General features: G+C 34.2%; 1 protein-coding gene and 1 long non-coding RNA gene across 2 annotated transcripts in view; both read right to left on the bottom strand.

The window, feature by feature from the left end:
• The window catches only part of pr (6-pyruvoyl tetrahydrobiopterin synthase purple), a 98,870-nt gene that overhangs the window by 81,446 nt on the left and 948 nt on the right, over positions 1–16,476 (bottom strand). The window lies entirely within an intron of this gene.
• On the bottom strand, positions 13,883–15,360 carry LOC140440664 (uncharacterized). Its single transcript, XR_011950904.1, has 3 exons — positions 14,713–15,360; positions 14,536–14,655; positions 13,883–14,396 (listed from the first exon to the last, which is right to left on the bottom strand). It is a non-coding gene; the product is annotated as an uncharacterized lncRNA (long non-coding RNA).

Raw genomic sequence — 16,476 nt, 5'->3', positions numbered from 1 at the left:
GATGTACCCACCTAATAATAAAAAAAAATGGTAGCACGAGCCAGATCCAAAATCGATTCTACCCTAGACAACAGATTCATATTTAATATATCCAAGGAGAACAATCAGGCTGATTTAAGGCTTCTTGCTACACAATAACTAACATTAAACTATAACAAAGAATAAAGTTTACTTGGTACCAGGTGACTACCTAATAACTGAAACGACATTGGATTGTCAGAGACAATTCACCTATCTTCAGTTTACCTGCTGTTATGAAATCAAACCATCATAGAAAATAATCGGTCGTATAGTCTTTAACAAGACAGCGACAATCTGGCATTCAATAATGTTCGTTGACTAGGCCGAACATCCGGAAGAATCCCAACTCATCTTCCTAGGACTCCCTGTCGTGTCCTTGAAAATTAATAAACCCCAGATTAACGTGCACAACCAGCAAATTCTACACACCAAGAAGATGAATGGTTATGACCATTTATATGAACTAATGAAGGTATAGGTACCAGTATGGAATTATCAAGACAAATATAGCTAACTCATTCTGGACTTCTGTACCTATAGCATAAAGCTACAATGGATGAATAAGAATAGCCAGAAGAAGAGCACATCAGATGTTGGAGACATCCCTATTAACGTATTACCCATAAAATAGTCGACGACAGAAACACATACTAAAATAAACAGGACTAGAGCGCGCGTAAACCAATTTCCAATGAAACTGCAGATTGAAGTTGTCTCTAGTCGTTAAACAAAATTTTTGAATTTGTAGGGAAAGTTAGGTTTCAACTAAAATATCCATTTGTCCATTATACAAGAACATCATTAAAGGTATCTATATTATAAAAGGTCTAAACTAGGTGAGCTAAATAAACTAAACGGTTAACCATAGTGAGAATACCATAACTTATGATCAATAGTTTGATAAAAAAATGAGTACACTGAAGACAGACATCTAAAATGTTTGATATATGATATAAAGACTATACCTATTTAACTATATTATCAGGAGATCTAACATCTGGGAGGACGTGTATATCATAACGACAAAAAACCGTGAGCCATGAAATCTGTTCCTTATCGAGGCCCAATTGATAAGGTTTCCAGGTTTCGAACCCACGTTCTACACCGTTAAACAACACAGCCAGCATTTGCCAAAGATGAGTAATCTCAACAATTTGTATCTCTATGCATCTCAATAAATATTCAGACAGTATAGTGAATTGACAGAGGTTGACTTTAGTAAATCAACTTGTTTCCGATTCCTTATAAATATAAGTTAACTATATAGTATTCCCCAACTGTATAGTATTAAGGCTCGATAGACCAAATGAAAATATTAACCTTCTAGAATAATACTAAACTTTATACTAACTTTCTCGATACAAATATCAAAATCGTAACCAACATACATAAAACATACCCAAACCGTATGAAAACAACTATGTACCAAGGATGACAGTTCTGTACCAGTATTTACGCTATATAATTATGTAAAAATTACTATTTAACTATCAATAAAAATTTAGTAGTAACAAAATTCAAAATAAATACAACGTAGCATTTATCCGGGGTTTTCAAATCAAAATCCTATCCAAATCCTAATCATGAACCAACCAAGTATTACCAAAAAATAATTAGAAGGAGGAATTAACTTAAGCAAGGTTGTTAAGTTACATCTTCTTCTGATGATGTAGAGTCCAAGTCATTGACAGTATTATCTGGCAGTAAATCCTTTATGTGGAATTGACCGATACGTTTGTTAGACAAACTATCTTTCAGTTCATAGACTAAAGGAGAAATTACCTTACTGACAATACAAGGAATGTATTTCTGACAGAACTTAGCAGAAATCGCATTTCCCTTACTAGACTTAACGAAGTTCCGTTTTAATACTCGATCGCCAACAAAGAATCGCATGTCTCTTTTCCTCAGATTATAATGAACTCGTGATCGAAGGTAAGAAGATTTCAACTTCTTCCTAATATCGGCAAACATAGGGGGTAGATGCTGAAGATCACTTAACCGATGGAGGTTCTCTGAAATTTGAGGAAGATTTACAGAATTATCTGAAATTAAACCAAAATAATCACCGGATAAAGGCACGTTTCTGCCAAAATTTAGATAAGCTGGAGAACATTTAGTGATCTCGTGGACAGACGTTCTTATAGCCTGAGCTATGGAATGGATGTATTGGTCCCACGCTCGATGGTCTTCGTAAGTATAAGATCTTAAAGCAGTCACGATACTGCGGTTCACACGTTCGCTATGGTTCGCTTGTGGATGATATGCAGCGTTATAAAAAATCTTTTGTACCTTGTATTTACTGAGGAGGTCTTTAAAGGCCTTAGATACAAACTGAGGACCATTATCACACGATACTATTTGTGGAACACCAAATAAGAAGAAGACTTGCTCCTCTAAATATTTATTAATAGCAGGAACAGTAGCCTTACGAAGAGGAAAAACTAAAAGAAATTTTGTGAAATAATCAACGACTACCAAACAATATGTATTCCCATTGTAACTACGGGGGTATGGTCCAATAAGATCCATAGAAATCATCTGCCATGGGAAGTTAATGTTTCTAAAAGAACCCATTAATCCAGCTTGTGGCATATTCCTGGGCTTGCATGTAGCACAAACTTTACATCTAGATATATACTGTTTAATTGCATACAGCATGCCAGGCCAATAGTATAATTCAGCTATTCTACTAAATGTTTTATAAAAACCAAAGTGACCTGCTGTCACATTATCATGAAATGAAGTCAAGATTTCATCCCTATTTGCTGTGGGGACTACTATTTTCCAATCCGACATATTACTTAAAACTTCTGTGGAACTAACAATATGTTTGTAAAGAACATTGTTTTCCACCTTGAAATCAGGATACCGATCCGGTTCTTGAGCAACCCTAACCAACATCTTTTGATACCATGCATCTGGAATTAAACTAGACAAATCGAGAATATTAATATCAAAAGTACGAGACAAGGCATCAGCTACTACGACACCATTGGCTTTGCGATGTACAATGTTATAATCAAAAGCTGATAGTTTGCAAATCCAACGGGATAAACGTTGTGATGGGTTACGCATGGAATGTAGCCATAATAAAGAGCTATGATCGGTAATGAGTGTACACTTACGACCCTCTAAATAATACCGGAACGCCTCTAAGCCATGAATAATAGCCAGGAGTTCACGCTCTGTAGTCGAATAGTTCTTCTGAGCCTTGTTGAGTTTCTTACTAGTGTAAGCTATAGTGTGTTCCTATCCATCTTTCATCTGAAAGAGGACACCACCTGAAGCGGTATTGGAACAATCTGTCATGAGATAAAAGTGTTCGTTAAAATCTGGAGACATCATGACAGGAGCACTAGTGAGAGCTTCTTTAATAAGCCGGAAAGCATCATCGGCTTCAGAAGTCCAGGTAATAGTCTGGCCCTTTTTCCTATTTTTAAGGAGATCAGTAAGTGGAGACAATAAGGTGGAGTAGGAAGGTACGAACCTACGATAATACCCACACATTCCCAAGATCCTACGTAGTTGGGTAGTGGTTTTCGGTATTGGAAAATCCTTGATAGCAGTTACCTTATCAGGATCTGTCTGAAAACCTTGACTATCGACAACATATCCCAGAAACTTAAGATTAGGACGACAGAAGTTACATTTTTCTATATTGACTGTTAAATTCGCCTCTTGAAGGCGAGAAAACACTTTCTCTAAAATCTCAATATGTAAATCAAAATCAGGAGTTACAACTATAATGTCATCTAAAACACATATGGTTCCAATTGTGGACCAATGACTAAGTCCATCAGACGACACATGGTCTGAGGAGCTGATACAAGACCAAAAGGCATAGTGACAAATTGAAAGAGACCTTTACCACTGACAGCAAAAGCAGTATATTTCTTACTTTCTTCACTTAAAGGAATTTGTAGAAATGCTTTGGATAAGTCAATAGAAGAGATATATTTGGCTCTCCGGAGTTTGCTTAAGATGACATCGATTCTGGGAATAGGATAGGCATCCCTATTAGCAGTGATACTATTTAGCTTACGACCGTCAAAACAAACTCGGAAGGATCCATCCTTCTTTTTAGTTAACCAAAGTGGACTACAATAAGAAGAAGTTGATGGTTCTATAATACTTAAAGAAAGCATTGAATCAATCTCTTTTCCCAAGTCTGCTTGACACGCTTGAGGTATAGGATATTGATATTGTCTAAAGGGAGTAGACGTATTTATCTCAATAGTGTGCGAGATTAGAGAGGTACGGCCTAATTTGTCTTTTGAAGAGATCAATGAAAATTTTGACATAATGGCCTCTAATTGTTTCTGTTGTGAAACTGATAAACTAGAGAAATCATGGATGACAGTAAGAGTGGATAAATTCAGTGGAGAAATACACAATGAAAAATCTGAACAATCTAAGGTACTATTAAATATATTTAGAAAATCCATGCCAAGAATTATGGAATTTTGTACAGAAGGAATTATATAAAACGTAATGTTTCTCCTGATATTAGCTACTAAAATTTCAGTTTCAAATTTACCTACTATAGACTGGATTGTTCCATCTGCAGTTGACACTTGCAGGGAGGAAATAGGTGATATGCTAATGTTAGCTTTATCTAACATTTCCAATGAATGAGAACCTAATAAAGAAATATTAGAGCCACTATCCAATAATGCTAAACAAGATTGTCCTAGAATCTCAATTTGGAGATATGGTCGATTATCGTTACATTTCTTAAATAATAAAGAATTTATATCTAAGCCAGAGACTCTAGATATAGAATAGTCATTATAAGGTACTAATATAGAACTATCATTATCATTTTTTTTAACATCAAAACTTGGTACAGATGACAGAACTGTTTCCTGGTCCATATTATTAACATAATTACACCTAACATTTAATAAAGGAGAAGATACTCTAGAATTGAGAACGTCAGAATGGAGTACTTTGGGTTTCCAAGTTACTTTTTCCCTTGATTCGACTTGTGGCGTTTGTGCTTTGTTGATGGTTTCTCTGATAGGGGACCTGACCTTGAATTGCTGGACCCTGCTTGACCTATATTTCCTTCCACGACGGTGGTTGTACTCCCTGATGGGATTGTAGACGGAGGAACGCTCAGGGTACGACTCTCGGTCTGCTCGTTTCCCGAACACTTATAGCAATTCCTCTTGAGAGTGTCATCTCTCCCACAACCATGACAAAATATATGTGTCCTTGGTTTTCCACACTCATAAAATGTGTGTCCAGCTTCATGGCAATTCCAACATGATAAATTAGAATTTAAAACCGACATGTTACGCTCCCTAGATTTCTGATGCCATGATCGATTTGAAAATTGATACGGAGTGGACGAACGACCTGAAGTAGGTCGAGATGAGGTCGGAGGATGTGAAGACCAAGACAGAGTTTCTTCAATTCTCTTACATTTGTCAGTCAAATCTTCAATGTTGTGGATATCCACCAAGGCTAACTGAGCATGATAGAAAGGTAACAAACCTTTTAAAATGATTTTGATTTTTGCAGAGTCAGATAAGGGAGTATCTAACTTACTACACATACCCAAAATCCAGTACTGTTGATGAGTTGATCTCATCCAGTAGATCATCCTGGAACGAATAGGGGAGAAAATCAGACTTCAACTTCTGCACCAAATCAGACCAACAAGACAAACGACCCCTATTATTCATAAACCACGTAAACGCAGAATCTGTGAATAGTTCAGCCGAAGCAGCGAAAAGATCATCCTCTGAAACACCTCTAGATACCCTAAGACATTCTACACGCTCTAAAAATGAAATCACATCGATATGTTGAGTTTGACCGGAGAATGTAATACCCCATTTATGCACTTGAACTGGTTTGGAATAGGAAAAACTAGGGACTATGTTAATTGGAGCATTCGGAGTGGATGAAGCAATAGGGTTAACTCTAGAGTCGAGTTCACCCTCCAAAGTAAGTATCCTAACCGAGACAGACCTTTTAAAGGAGTGTTGATCTTCATCAATGCAACTCAGCAAGTGGACACGACCTGAAATGTGTGCTAAGCGAGACGTTAGTTGACCATATTGACTATCATGTACAGTTCCTCTAAACTCGCCTATTTTCTGAGCTAAGTCATCGAGAGTCAGGGATATTGCTGTTGTTCTTCAAATGGAATCGATCCAGCAGAAATTTGAGTAAAACTCCTATTGCCCTCCTCCTGTTTCAAGGCTCCACGCAAGACCTTGCGCTTTGCATCAACATTAGGTAAATCATCAATATTGATGCCCCTAATTTTGAGTTCATAATCCAACTCACTAACCAATAAATGTTCTACTTTAAATGTAGACATAATGAAAATATTTTAAATAATGAACCTCTACAACACACCACAAGACCACATCATTCAATCTTCGCTTATCCACTGCTGGACGTAGATCTCCCTCATAATTTTCCATCTATTTCGATCTTGTGCCTCTTGCATCCAATTCCTATGACAACGTTTTAGATCGTCAGTCCAACGTGTTGGTGGACGACCTCTGCTTCGGTAGGCATCATCTCTTGGTCTCCATTCCAGTATCCGTTTTGTCCATCTATTATCTGTCATTCGAGCCACGTGACCTGCCCAGTTCCATTTCAGTGTTGTTACTCTCTCTACTGCATCAGCCACTCCTGTTCTTTGTCGTAGCTGGCGATTTGGGATCTTGTCTCGTAGTGAAACGCCTAACATAGCACGCTCCATCGCCCTTTGACACACACGGATCTTTTGAACTGTTCTCCTTGTCATGGTCAACGTTTCCGCACCGTAAGTTAACACTGGCAAAACACACTGATTAAAAGTTTTTCTTTTAAGGCATATTGGTATATCAGACGATTTGAAAATATGGTTCAGCTTGCCGAAGGCTGTCCAAGTCAGTCTTATACGACGGAAAAGCTCAACGGTTTGGTTATCTTTTCCTATGCGAATCTCATGACTTAGGTATTTATAGGCCATTACCTGGTCTATGGATCTTGTTCCTACGCATATATCTTCGCTGACTACAAGATTTGTCATCATCTGGGTTTTAGATATATTTATTTTCAATCCCCCTTCTAGCGAGGAAAGGTAGAGCTGATTTAAAACACAAGACCACAGTATTTACCAAACAAGTCAAATTATAGTAATGTAAATTTGTATTAATATTATGAAAAAAAGTTAATTCAATATAACGAATCTTAAACTAATCAAAATAATCAAAAATATATCAAAATATTAAATTTCGAAAATATACTCAAATATTGTTTAAATAAGTTCAGACCACAATTATTAAAATGTATTAAAATTTATCAAATTGATTGTACTGTACTGCCCAATGTATCTTAACTAACTACACAGTATGTATCATGGTATATTAACTGAGTACAAGATTATCTAATATAAGTGTATATAGCCGCAGTTACCAATATATCTGAATATGTAAATATACTAAAACTAAAATATAACTTATGTTACTACGAAGGCACCACGTTGGGTCACGCCGATTGTTACCAATTAAATAAGGGGAAGCTAAGGAAAAGCTAATTGTTGCTAATTAAAAAATGGAGAGAGCTAGTTGTTGCAAATGAGAAGAGGAAAAGCCTGAAATGGTGAAGCCAATATTAGAAATTATGTAAGATTTCTGGTTAAATAAAATTTAAAATTAATTAATAATTATTTAACTAAAAGGTTAAATAACCGAGAATGTAACCAATACAAAAGAAAATATAAAATTTACTGGAAGCACTACAATAGAATAGGCTTAGCTCAAGAGAATGAGAGTTATGCTCAGAGAGGAGGTTGGCACGTTTGCTTGCCTGTAGTAACTTAAGGTTAAATTAGATCAATCCTAAGATGATCTTTAGATGGGCGCCAGGGTGAATTTAGAATATCACTCCAATTAGGGATATATGTAGTTATATACTAACTGAAAATAAAAGATGATAGGAAACAAATAAAAATCTGAAATGCTTTATACACTATATTACAATCCTACTGTGCTATCCCAACCCTATACTTATATACACTAAATAATGATTAAAATATATCCCCAAAATATATATTTACAAGAAAAACAGTTACTAAAAAGAGGACCCAAAATATAAATATCTAACAAGGTTTGATCTGAACAGTCCTCTAACAATGAGGAAAACGGTAAGTTAATAATATTTAAATAACTCACATGGAGTAAATGGTAATTAAAATATAAACTAATTAAATACTTATACAGTTACAAAAGGGCAGCTTAAAAATCTGAGACTAGTCAGTTAAGACACTAGAACAACACATAGATCAATTCGATATATGAGGGTACATACAAATTGGATAATATATACCTGACAATCTATTAAGTGTAATATAAAATATTAATAAATAAATAAATTTAAAGTAAATAGGGAATAAAATTAAGCAAGTGAAAGGATTCAAAAAAAATTACCAGGTATTGTGCACAATGCTGTTTCGTAAACCCACTTAGGCTGAAGACCTAAGTAACCAAGATATATATATATATATATATATATATATATATATATATATATATATATATATATATATATATATATACATATATATATATTTATTATAAAAAAATTTAAATTTAAATTATTAAGTTTTAACAAGAAAATAAATGTCCTTAATAACCCTTTTGATGGAAAGGGAGTTCCCTAATCCGCTGTCCTGGTAGTGGATGGCTGTAGGATGGATCAGCCTATGTGCTTTGTAAAAGCCTTAAGGACTGGCAGACCAACCAGAAAATGAAACCAAAATCCTTCCCCAAATCAAAGTATAATTCTTCCCAAATCCCGGTATAATTTTCCCCAAATCAAAATATCTTCTTCCCAAATAATAAAACTTAAATTCCAATCCCTGAGGTTGGGCCGGCAGGCTATAAGAGAACAGAAAAAGCCTTGTTTATTCTAGGTTCTTGTACTTAAAATAGTTTTTGTTTTAGTAACAAAAACTAAAATATATTTGCCATTAAGTGACCTTGGCTCAAATATTGAATGTTAGGTACTATACTGGAATATTATAATATGTATATAAAAAAAATAAGAATGATTGTGGGGTATTTCTAATAGTTGAGAAGATTTAGATGATTGAAACTGACAATTTAAACGGAAGATATTTGGACTTACCAGAACTTATTGGAAGTTTTCTCTTTCATAAAAAAAAATGGTAGCTTCTTAAACACACATAAACTAAATTCCTTTAAAATAACCAAAAATAAACTCTTCCCCTTTCCCAAGAAATAATAAAATAACTTAAAATTGTTTCATTCTTTCTTCCAAGCTCTGCCTGTCGCACTTATCAACCTATATCCAGGAAGTTCGGTTGTAAAATGAACATGATGAGATGAACATCATAGAATAACCGAAAACACATAGAAGCGAGACAAGGGTCCAAAAGCGTGTACCATTTTTGTACGCATGCCCGATTCTGGTTGTTTAACTGTCAAAAACACGTGCTTATTCTTTAATTCTGGTTGTTTCCGATAGTCCGTAGGCGTCTATGGTAAATACTCGACACAACAAGTGCATTTGACCATTTATATAATTTATTTATAGTTAAAAGGTTATAGTTATAGTTTATAGTTATAGTTAAATATATAAGTTTATAGTTAAAAGTTTAATTTATATGTAAAATGTCTGGATATATTTGTGCGATTCGCGGATGTTCATCTGTGACAGGAAAAGGAATAAGTTTATTTAGATTTCCTAAGAATAATAACAGGTAATTACTATTGCTTTGTAATTATTATTAGTTATTACATAATAGTATTGGTTTGACTTTCGAACAGTAAGCCGAGGCCGACGTGTCTGTCCGAGCTATAAAAAATAAACTTTGATGGTGGCCGGGGGGTCAGCGCACTCGAAGACCACAATACGAATATAGTATTTTTAGAAATAAAAATATATAGAGGGTTTTATACACGAGAATATTTGATTTAAGAGCTAGGCGCAAAATTTCGGGCAAATGTTTTTTAAATGTATTCATTTTTTTCGAATCCTGAAAAAAATAAGTAATAAGTATTTTTGAAATTGGAACAAGGTTCAATTGGAATTGAACGAATTAAAAATTGGCAGACAACTTTTGTATATAGCAAAAAGTAGATGAGTACCTATTTGGTTTTTTCATAATTTAATGTAAGTTTGTTTATTTGCAACCATGTTTTTACAATTTCGAAGTCTTGTTCTGTTGTAATTTTAAGATTTTTAGTAATTTCTTTGTTTCGCTTAAGAGCGTAGGGCGTATTCGCAAAATTTCGGGCCAATGCTTTTTAAATACAATCATTTTTTTCGAATCCTGAGAAAACTAACAAATATTTTTGAAAAATTTAAACACAGAATGAAAGATTACATTATTACCGAGGGCCGAAAGTCCCTTAAAATAAACAAACAGTTTTTTTGAATCAGATATTTGAAATTAAAAATCACACTAAATTTTCTCTTTTTTTTTCACCCCTGTAACTTATTAAAATAAACATTATAGAAGTTTTCAGGGACTTTCGGCCCTCAGTAATAATATAGTCTTTCATTCTGCGTTTAAATTTTTCAAAAATACTTATTAGTTTTTTCAGGATTCGAAAAAAATTAATGCATTTAAAAAACATTGGCCCGAAATTTTGCGCCTACGCTCTTAAGAATTTATATTGTGTGATATGCCCACTGACTATTAATTTTCAGGTTGTTAGCTGTCATTGGCGGCTTGGCTACGTAACTTCAAAGGACTGTCGCTTCTCTGTGTTCGGTTGTTCTCTGTGAACATGGCCACTGGCCAGTATTCGTTTTCCCTATAATGACAATGGGAATCGATTTTATTGTAAATCGATATATGAAATTGTGTTATAGGTTGCCTAGTTTGCGGCGCAAATTAGTAGCTATTGTAGAGAGATTATTGTAAAACAGAGTAATCCGTAACCAAATAGATTACATATTGGTCAACAAAAGATATCACAATGCAATCATCAGTGCAAAAACATATCCTGGAACTGACATCAATTCCGATCATAATCCTGTTGTTGCAAAAGTTCGCGCAAGATGGAAACTAATAAAGAAACAAAAACCTCAACACCAACTATTAGACATCCAATTATAGAAAAACGGCACCATACATCAGACAGTAAATAAAGAATTAAACAAAAATTTAGGAAATATCGACCACAATACAATTAGCCAGTACGATGACATAAACGTTCTGTGGAAAACTATTAAAGAACAAATGAACAATGTAACGGAAAAACATCTAAAAGTAACACCTAGAAATAACAAACAGGAATGGATGACAGAAGAAATTTTACAATTAATGAACAAACGAAGAGAATCTAAAGGAAAAAATGACAAGGACGGAGAATACAAAAGACTAAATAGAATAATTCGAAAAAAAAAATAAGCGAAGCAAAAGAGAAATGGCTAGAAACAAAGTGCGTGGAAAGAGAAGAACTACAACAAAGGCACGATTTTTTTAATTTACATAAAAAGGTAAAAGAGTTTACATCGACTACCAAGAGAACGACTTTTCACACCATGCTGAACACGGATGGCAAACTGCTAGAATCAACGGAAGATAAACTGAAAGAATGGGAAAACTATATTAAAATTCTTTTTCACGACATACGAGAAGAACCAAGATTGGAAAATAACAACGAAGGGCCAACAATTCTGAAATCTGAAATCATAAATGCAATTAATCATCTTAAAACGAATAAAAGCCCAGGTCCAGACGGAATATACCCAGAAACGTTAAAATTAATCAGCGAAGAAAATATCGAAATATTTGTCTTTTTATTCAATCGCATTTATGATACAGGCAAAATACCCCAAGATTGGCTGGAGTCAATATTCATCCCACTACCAAAAAAGCCAAACCCACACAAACACTGCAATGAGTTCCGTCTGATAAGCCTTATGAGTCATGCAGTAAAAGTCCTACTAAAAATCGTACATAATCGTATCTATAGAAAGTGGATCAATCATCGGAGACGATCAGTTTGGATTCAGAGCCGGCATGGGAACGAGAGAAGCCCTGTTCAGTTTACTAGTTCTCGCCCAAAAATGCTACGACCAACAGAAAGATATATTTATATGCTCTATAGACTTCGAAAAAGCATTTGATAGAGTAAGACACGACCTACTATTAGAACGTTTGCAAGAAGTCGGTTTAGATGGAAAAGACATCAAATTCTTAAAAAACTTGTACTGGAACCAAAACGCTCCAAAACGAGTTAGGATCGAAGGTTCCACATCCGCAGAAGTAGAAATTAGGAGGGGAGTTAGACAGGGATGTGTTCTGTCGCCTCTGCTGTTTAATCTTTACTCCGAGTTCCTATTTAAAGAAGCATTGGAGGATTCCAAGGATGGAGTCAATGTGAATGGCGTAAATATCAACAGTATCAGATACGCCGATGATACAGTGTTAATTGCGGATTCCGACTTAGGTCTACAACGACTCATCGACAAGATTAACTCGACCTGTGAGCAATTTGGTATGAAAATAAACATTAAAAAAACCAAAGTGATGTCAATCCGAAAAAACCAAAACGTACCTCAACCTTGCACAATAAATGGGCACATTTTAGAACAGGTCATAAGATTTAAGTACCTGTGATGTTGGATCGATAGCAGCCTAAATCCTGATCTAGAAATAAGATCGAGAATAGAACAGGCCAGAAAATCTTTCGGAAAAATAAAAAAACTGCTTTGTGATTCTCGAATAAAACTCGAAATTCGACTACGTTTATCAAAATGCCACGTCTGGTCGACTCTTCTATATGCAGTTGAAACGTGGACCCTTAAAACATCAACCGTAAATAAATCGGAGGCCTTTGAAATGTGGATCTACCGGAGAATACTCAAAATTTCATGGACATCGCATACCTCAAACGAAGAAGTGCTGCATAGAATAGGCAAGGAAAGAGAACTTTTTAACACAGTAAAACATCATACCTAGGCCACATACTGAGAAATAATAAGTACCAATATGCCCAACTTATAGTGAAAGGAAAAATCGAGGGAAAGAGAGGCCTAGGAAGGAAAAGACTATCGTGGCTCAGAAACATCCGACAATGGACAGGGCTAAATTTTGAACAGCTAATAAGAACAGCTGAAGATAGAGAAGAGTTTAAAATTGTAGTAGCCAACCTCCATTGAGGAGAGGGCACTTTAAGAAGAAGAAGTAGGTAACGATCGTATCGTTACAGGGTCTTATCTCTTATAAATCTTTGTAAACAATGCAATGTTTTATCCATACGTTTAATTTTTTTTCCTTCTAAATACACGTGTTTAATCGTTTTATGCATAGCCTCTAAATGCATATTTGTATTTGCAGGACAAGTTTTTCGGTAACAATAAGCCCACTGTTCCACATTTTTACCATAATGTGTTTTTACATAATCACCCATCTTCTTAGTCTCGTCATCAGATAGTAAAAGATTTAAGAATTTGTTGAAATCAGAAATAAACTGATCTTCATCCAGTATACATTGAACATAATTCAATAACTTATAAACCCATTTTCTTTTATCCAAGTCTGACACTTTCCCCAAATTTTGTTGCCAAGCACGATCCATGTGCCATGAGCAATATTAACTGTTTAAGTGGGGTACCCATAATTTTTTGCCAAGGGAGATAAAAAACTGAAGTAATGTCCAACATAAAACAGAGTGTTTATATTTTCCCAACAACTTTCATAATTTCTGTAAAATAAACTTCATTAATGTAGGAGTCCTATCGATTTGAAAATAAAAAAGCTACTGGAAATCCATTTCCAAATTCATCAATGACCAGAACTGTAGTCATTACAAAATCATATGCATTGAGGCCCTTATCTACGCATATAAGATCTTGACCAAATTTTTTTAACAGCTCTGCTTGAACTGGACTCATTAATATTAAACAAATATCATTATTTTCTAAATTGTATGCAGTACATTCAGAATTTTGAGGTTTATAAAATACTACAGGATTATTTTCGGTTCCAGACATTTCTTGAATCCATAATTCGACACTGACTGCATCTTGTTTGTGACGGCACCCATCCTTTAGACCTATGTTATAAGAACGCATCACATTATTAATGTCCATCCTCGTTAATAAGTGATAAAAAAAGACAAAATTGTTTATTAAAAACTTACTGCGATACTGAAACAAATGCAAATAAATTTGGAAGCAACACTTTCGCGTTTGAGTTTAGAGAGTCTCATGTGCTGCATATCCTCTTCATGTCCATAATGAGTCTTAAAATAACTCATACTACAGAACCCTGTTTCAATTACTAACGTAATTATTATCTGACTGGTACAATTTCTGTTCAATTTACAAGAACCCTGACATTTTTGTGTTCGAGTATATGCACTTTCTTCTCTTCTTTTTTTTTCCTGTAATTATACATAAAAATAAATTAAAATAGTTAGATTCAGTAAAACAGCACACATATTTATACTTACTGACATAGTCTATATTATAATCTTTTATAAACTACAAACAGAACTTTTAAAAACTCAATTAATTCCTCACCTGAACGACTGCAATTGAAATAGATCTTCTGATTATCAGTTCCACTGCGTTTGATTCCTTCAGATTTTTCATAGCGCACATTGTTTTCCTCTTCCTCAAGCTTTAACCATGCTGTAAACTCTAAAAAAAATTGACGAAGGAAAATAATTTTATTATGATGAATTTTATCAGTCCTACCTTCAAAATTTTTAAAACTTTTGGTCACAGTTTCATTACGAGGGTGATGTTCTTCTAAATGTAATCTTAAATCGCTAATGAATCGAAAAGATGTCTTACAACCTTCCAGACACTTATTTAAATGCACATTTTCCTCATATTGCATCGGCGTAGAAAGTTTACCATGTATATTTTTTATATGTTTATTTAAGTTAGACTGATTTGAGAAAGTTTTACCACAATCAAAACAGTTCACTGACATTTTACTAATTATTTAAATAGGAAACTATTCAAAACAATTTTCTATGCTGGGATTTTATACCTCTGCAAACACAATATCAAAGTATAATTTTAGTGTAATATTCGACAAGGCAATATACCGTTAACATTTTCATTTGAAGGTGTAGGTTCGAAATATTTCGAACGCATTCGTTTCGCGCATGCGCAGTCGACGGATCGGGTCCCTGTAATTAATCGCTCCTCAGTTTCGGGCTTACGCTTAATGTTCATTTCATTGGTTAGGCGGAAGAGGCAACCGTAGTAGGTCTACGAACCGTGGTATGTGACAGCAAAATAATTAATTTTTTTTGTTTTCTTTCACCCAAGGTACCTATATATTTTGTCTGGTTTTGTACATTTTGGGTTTCAAATTTTTTTCTACAGAAATATGGAATAAATTTTAGAACAAGCAATATTAGTTGAAGCAAATGACAAAGTTATAGAAGAATTAACACTAAATCATATTTTAAATGATAACATACAAAATGTACATTTTGTGTTAAATTTTGATAGCTTAGAGCCTGAACAAGCCAAACAGTATTTTCGGTTTGAAAAACAGGACATTCCAGAGGGTTGACTCCTCGCACTTCCTTTACTAGTAAAAGATCATCAGTGCTTGTAAACCGCAACCTTTTTGTCTTTTTCACTATTTCCCTGTCCATAATTGATAAATATAATGAAATATAATAAAATGTTTTATTTGTCTCGCAGATGCTTAACCAAGAAAACAGAAAACCCGTGTTAACTAATACACAGAAACAAAATTACAGAACAGGAACTTCAATCTCCGAGTCCTGAGTCTTGACGAATTAGTGCGATTCGCTGCTAACGTTACCGTATATCAAACCCGCTATTCGACGTACGGTAACGGAGCCCGTAAACGTTAAAATCATTTAATTCAATTTTCATTTTCATACTGCGCATGCTACATTGCTAAAATAATGTTACCGTATTATCACTCTTTCACTTGATAACTCTCTATTAATTTAATTAAAATCTATGAATTTTTATATAATTTCAATGCATTTCTATATTATGTGACAGTATGAAAAACTGGAGACTTGGCAACTCTGACACCATTAAGCCTATGTTAAATGCATGTTAAATGTCATATAAAAGTTTGGTTATAATGGATGCCCTAAACTAATTGGCTAACTTTAATTTGAGTAAAATGAACATAACCTTGCCATCGAACTATAAGTTTGTGCGTCACAGTGTTGCCACATTTTTTTGTATAAAGTATAGGAGTTTTAAAATAGAAAGATACTTTGACGAAATTATATATATAATGTTTTAAAAAACTTATACAGAAGTAAAATGCTTCACATTTTTATTTAGGTATATACTTAGGTAAATGTGAAGTGTTTTACTTCTGTATAAGTTTTTTAAACGATGGTATACAGCCAACTACTGGGATTTCCCATTAATTTTTATATAATGTTTTGTTATGAGAAGCCACAATTTTTGAATTCATATTAAAAAGCATTCATAAAATAGTATTTTTCA

Source organism: Diabrotica undecimpunctata, chromosome 5 (assembly GCF_040954645.1).
Source record: "Diabrotica undecimpunctata isolate CICGRU chromosome 5, icDiaUnde3, whole genome shotgun sequence".
Taxonomy (NCBI): Eukaryota; Metazoa; Arthropoda; class Insecta; order Coleoptera; family Chrysomelidae; genus Diabrotica; species Diabrotica undecimpunctata.
Note: the sequence above shows the minus strand (reverse complement) of the source record. Positions and strands in the feature narration are given on the sequence as shown.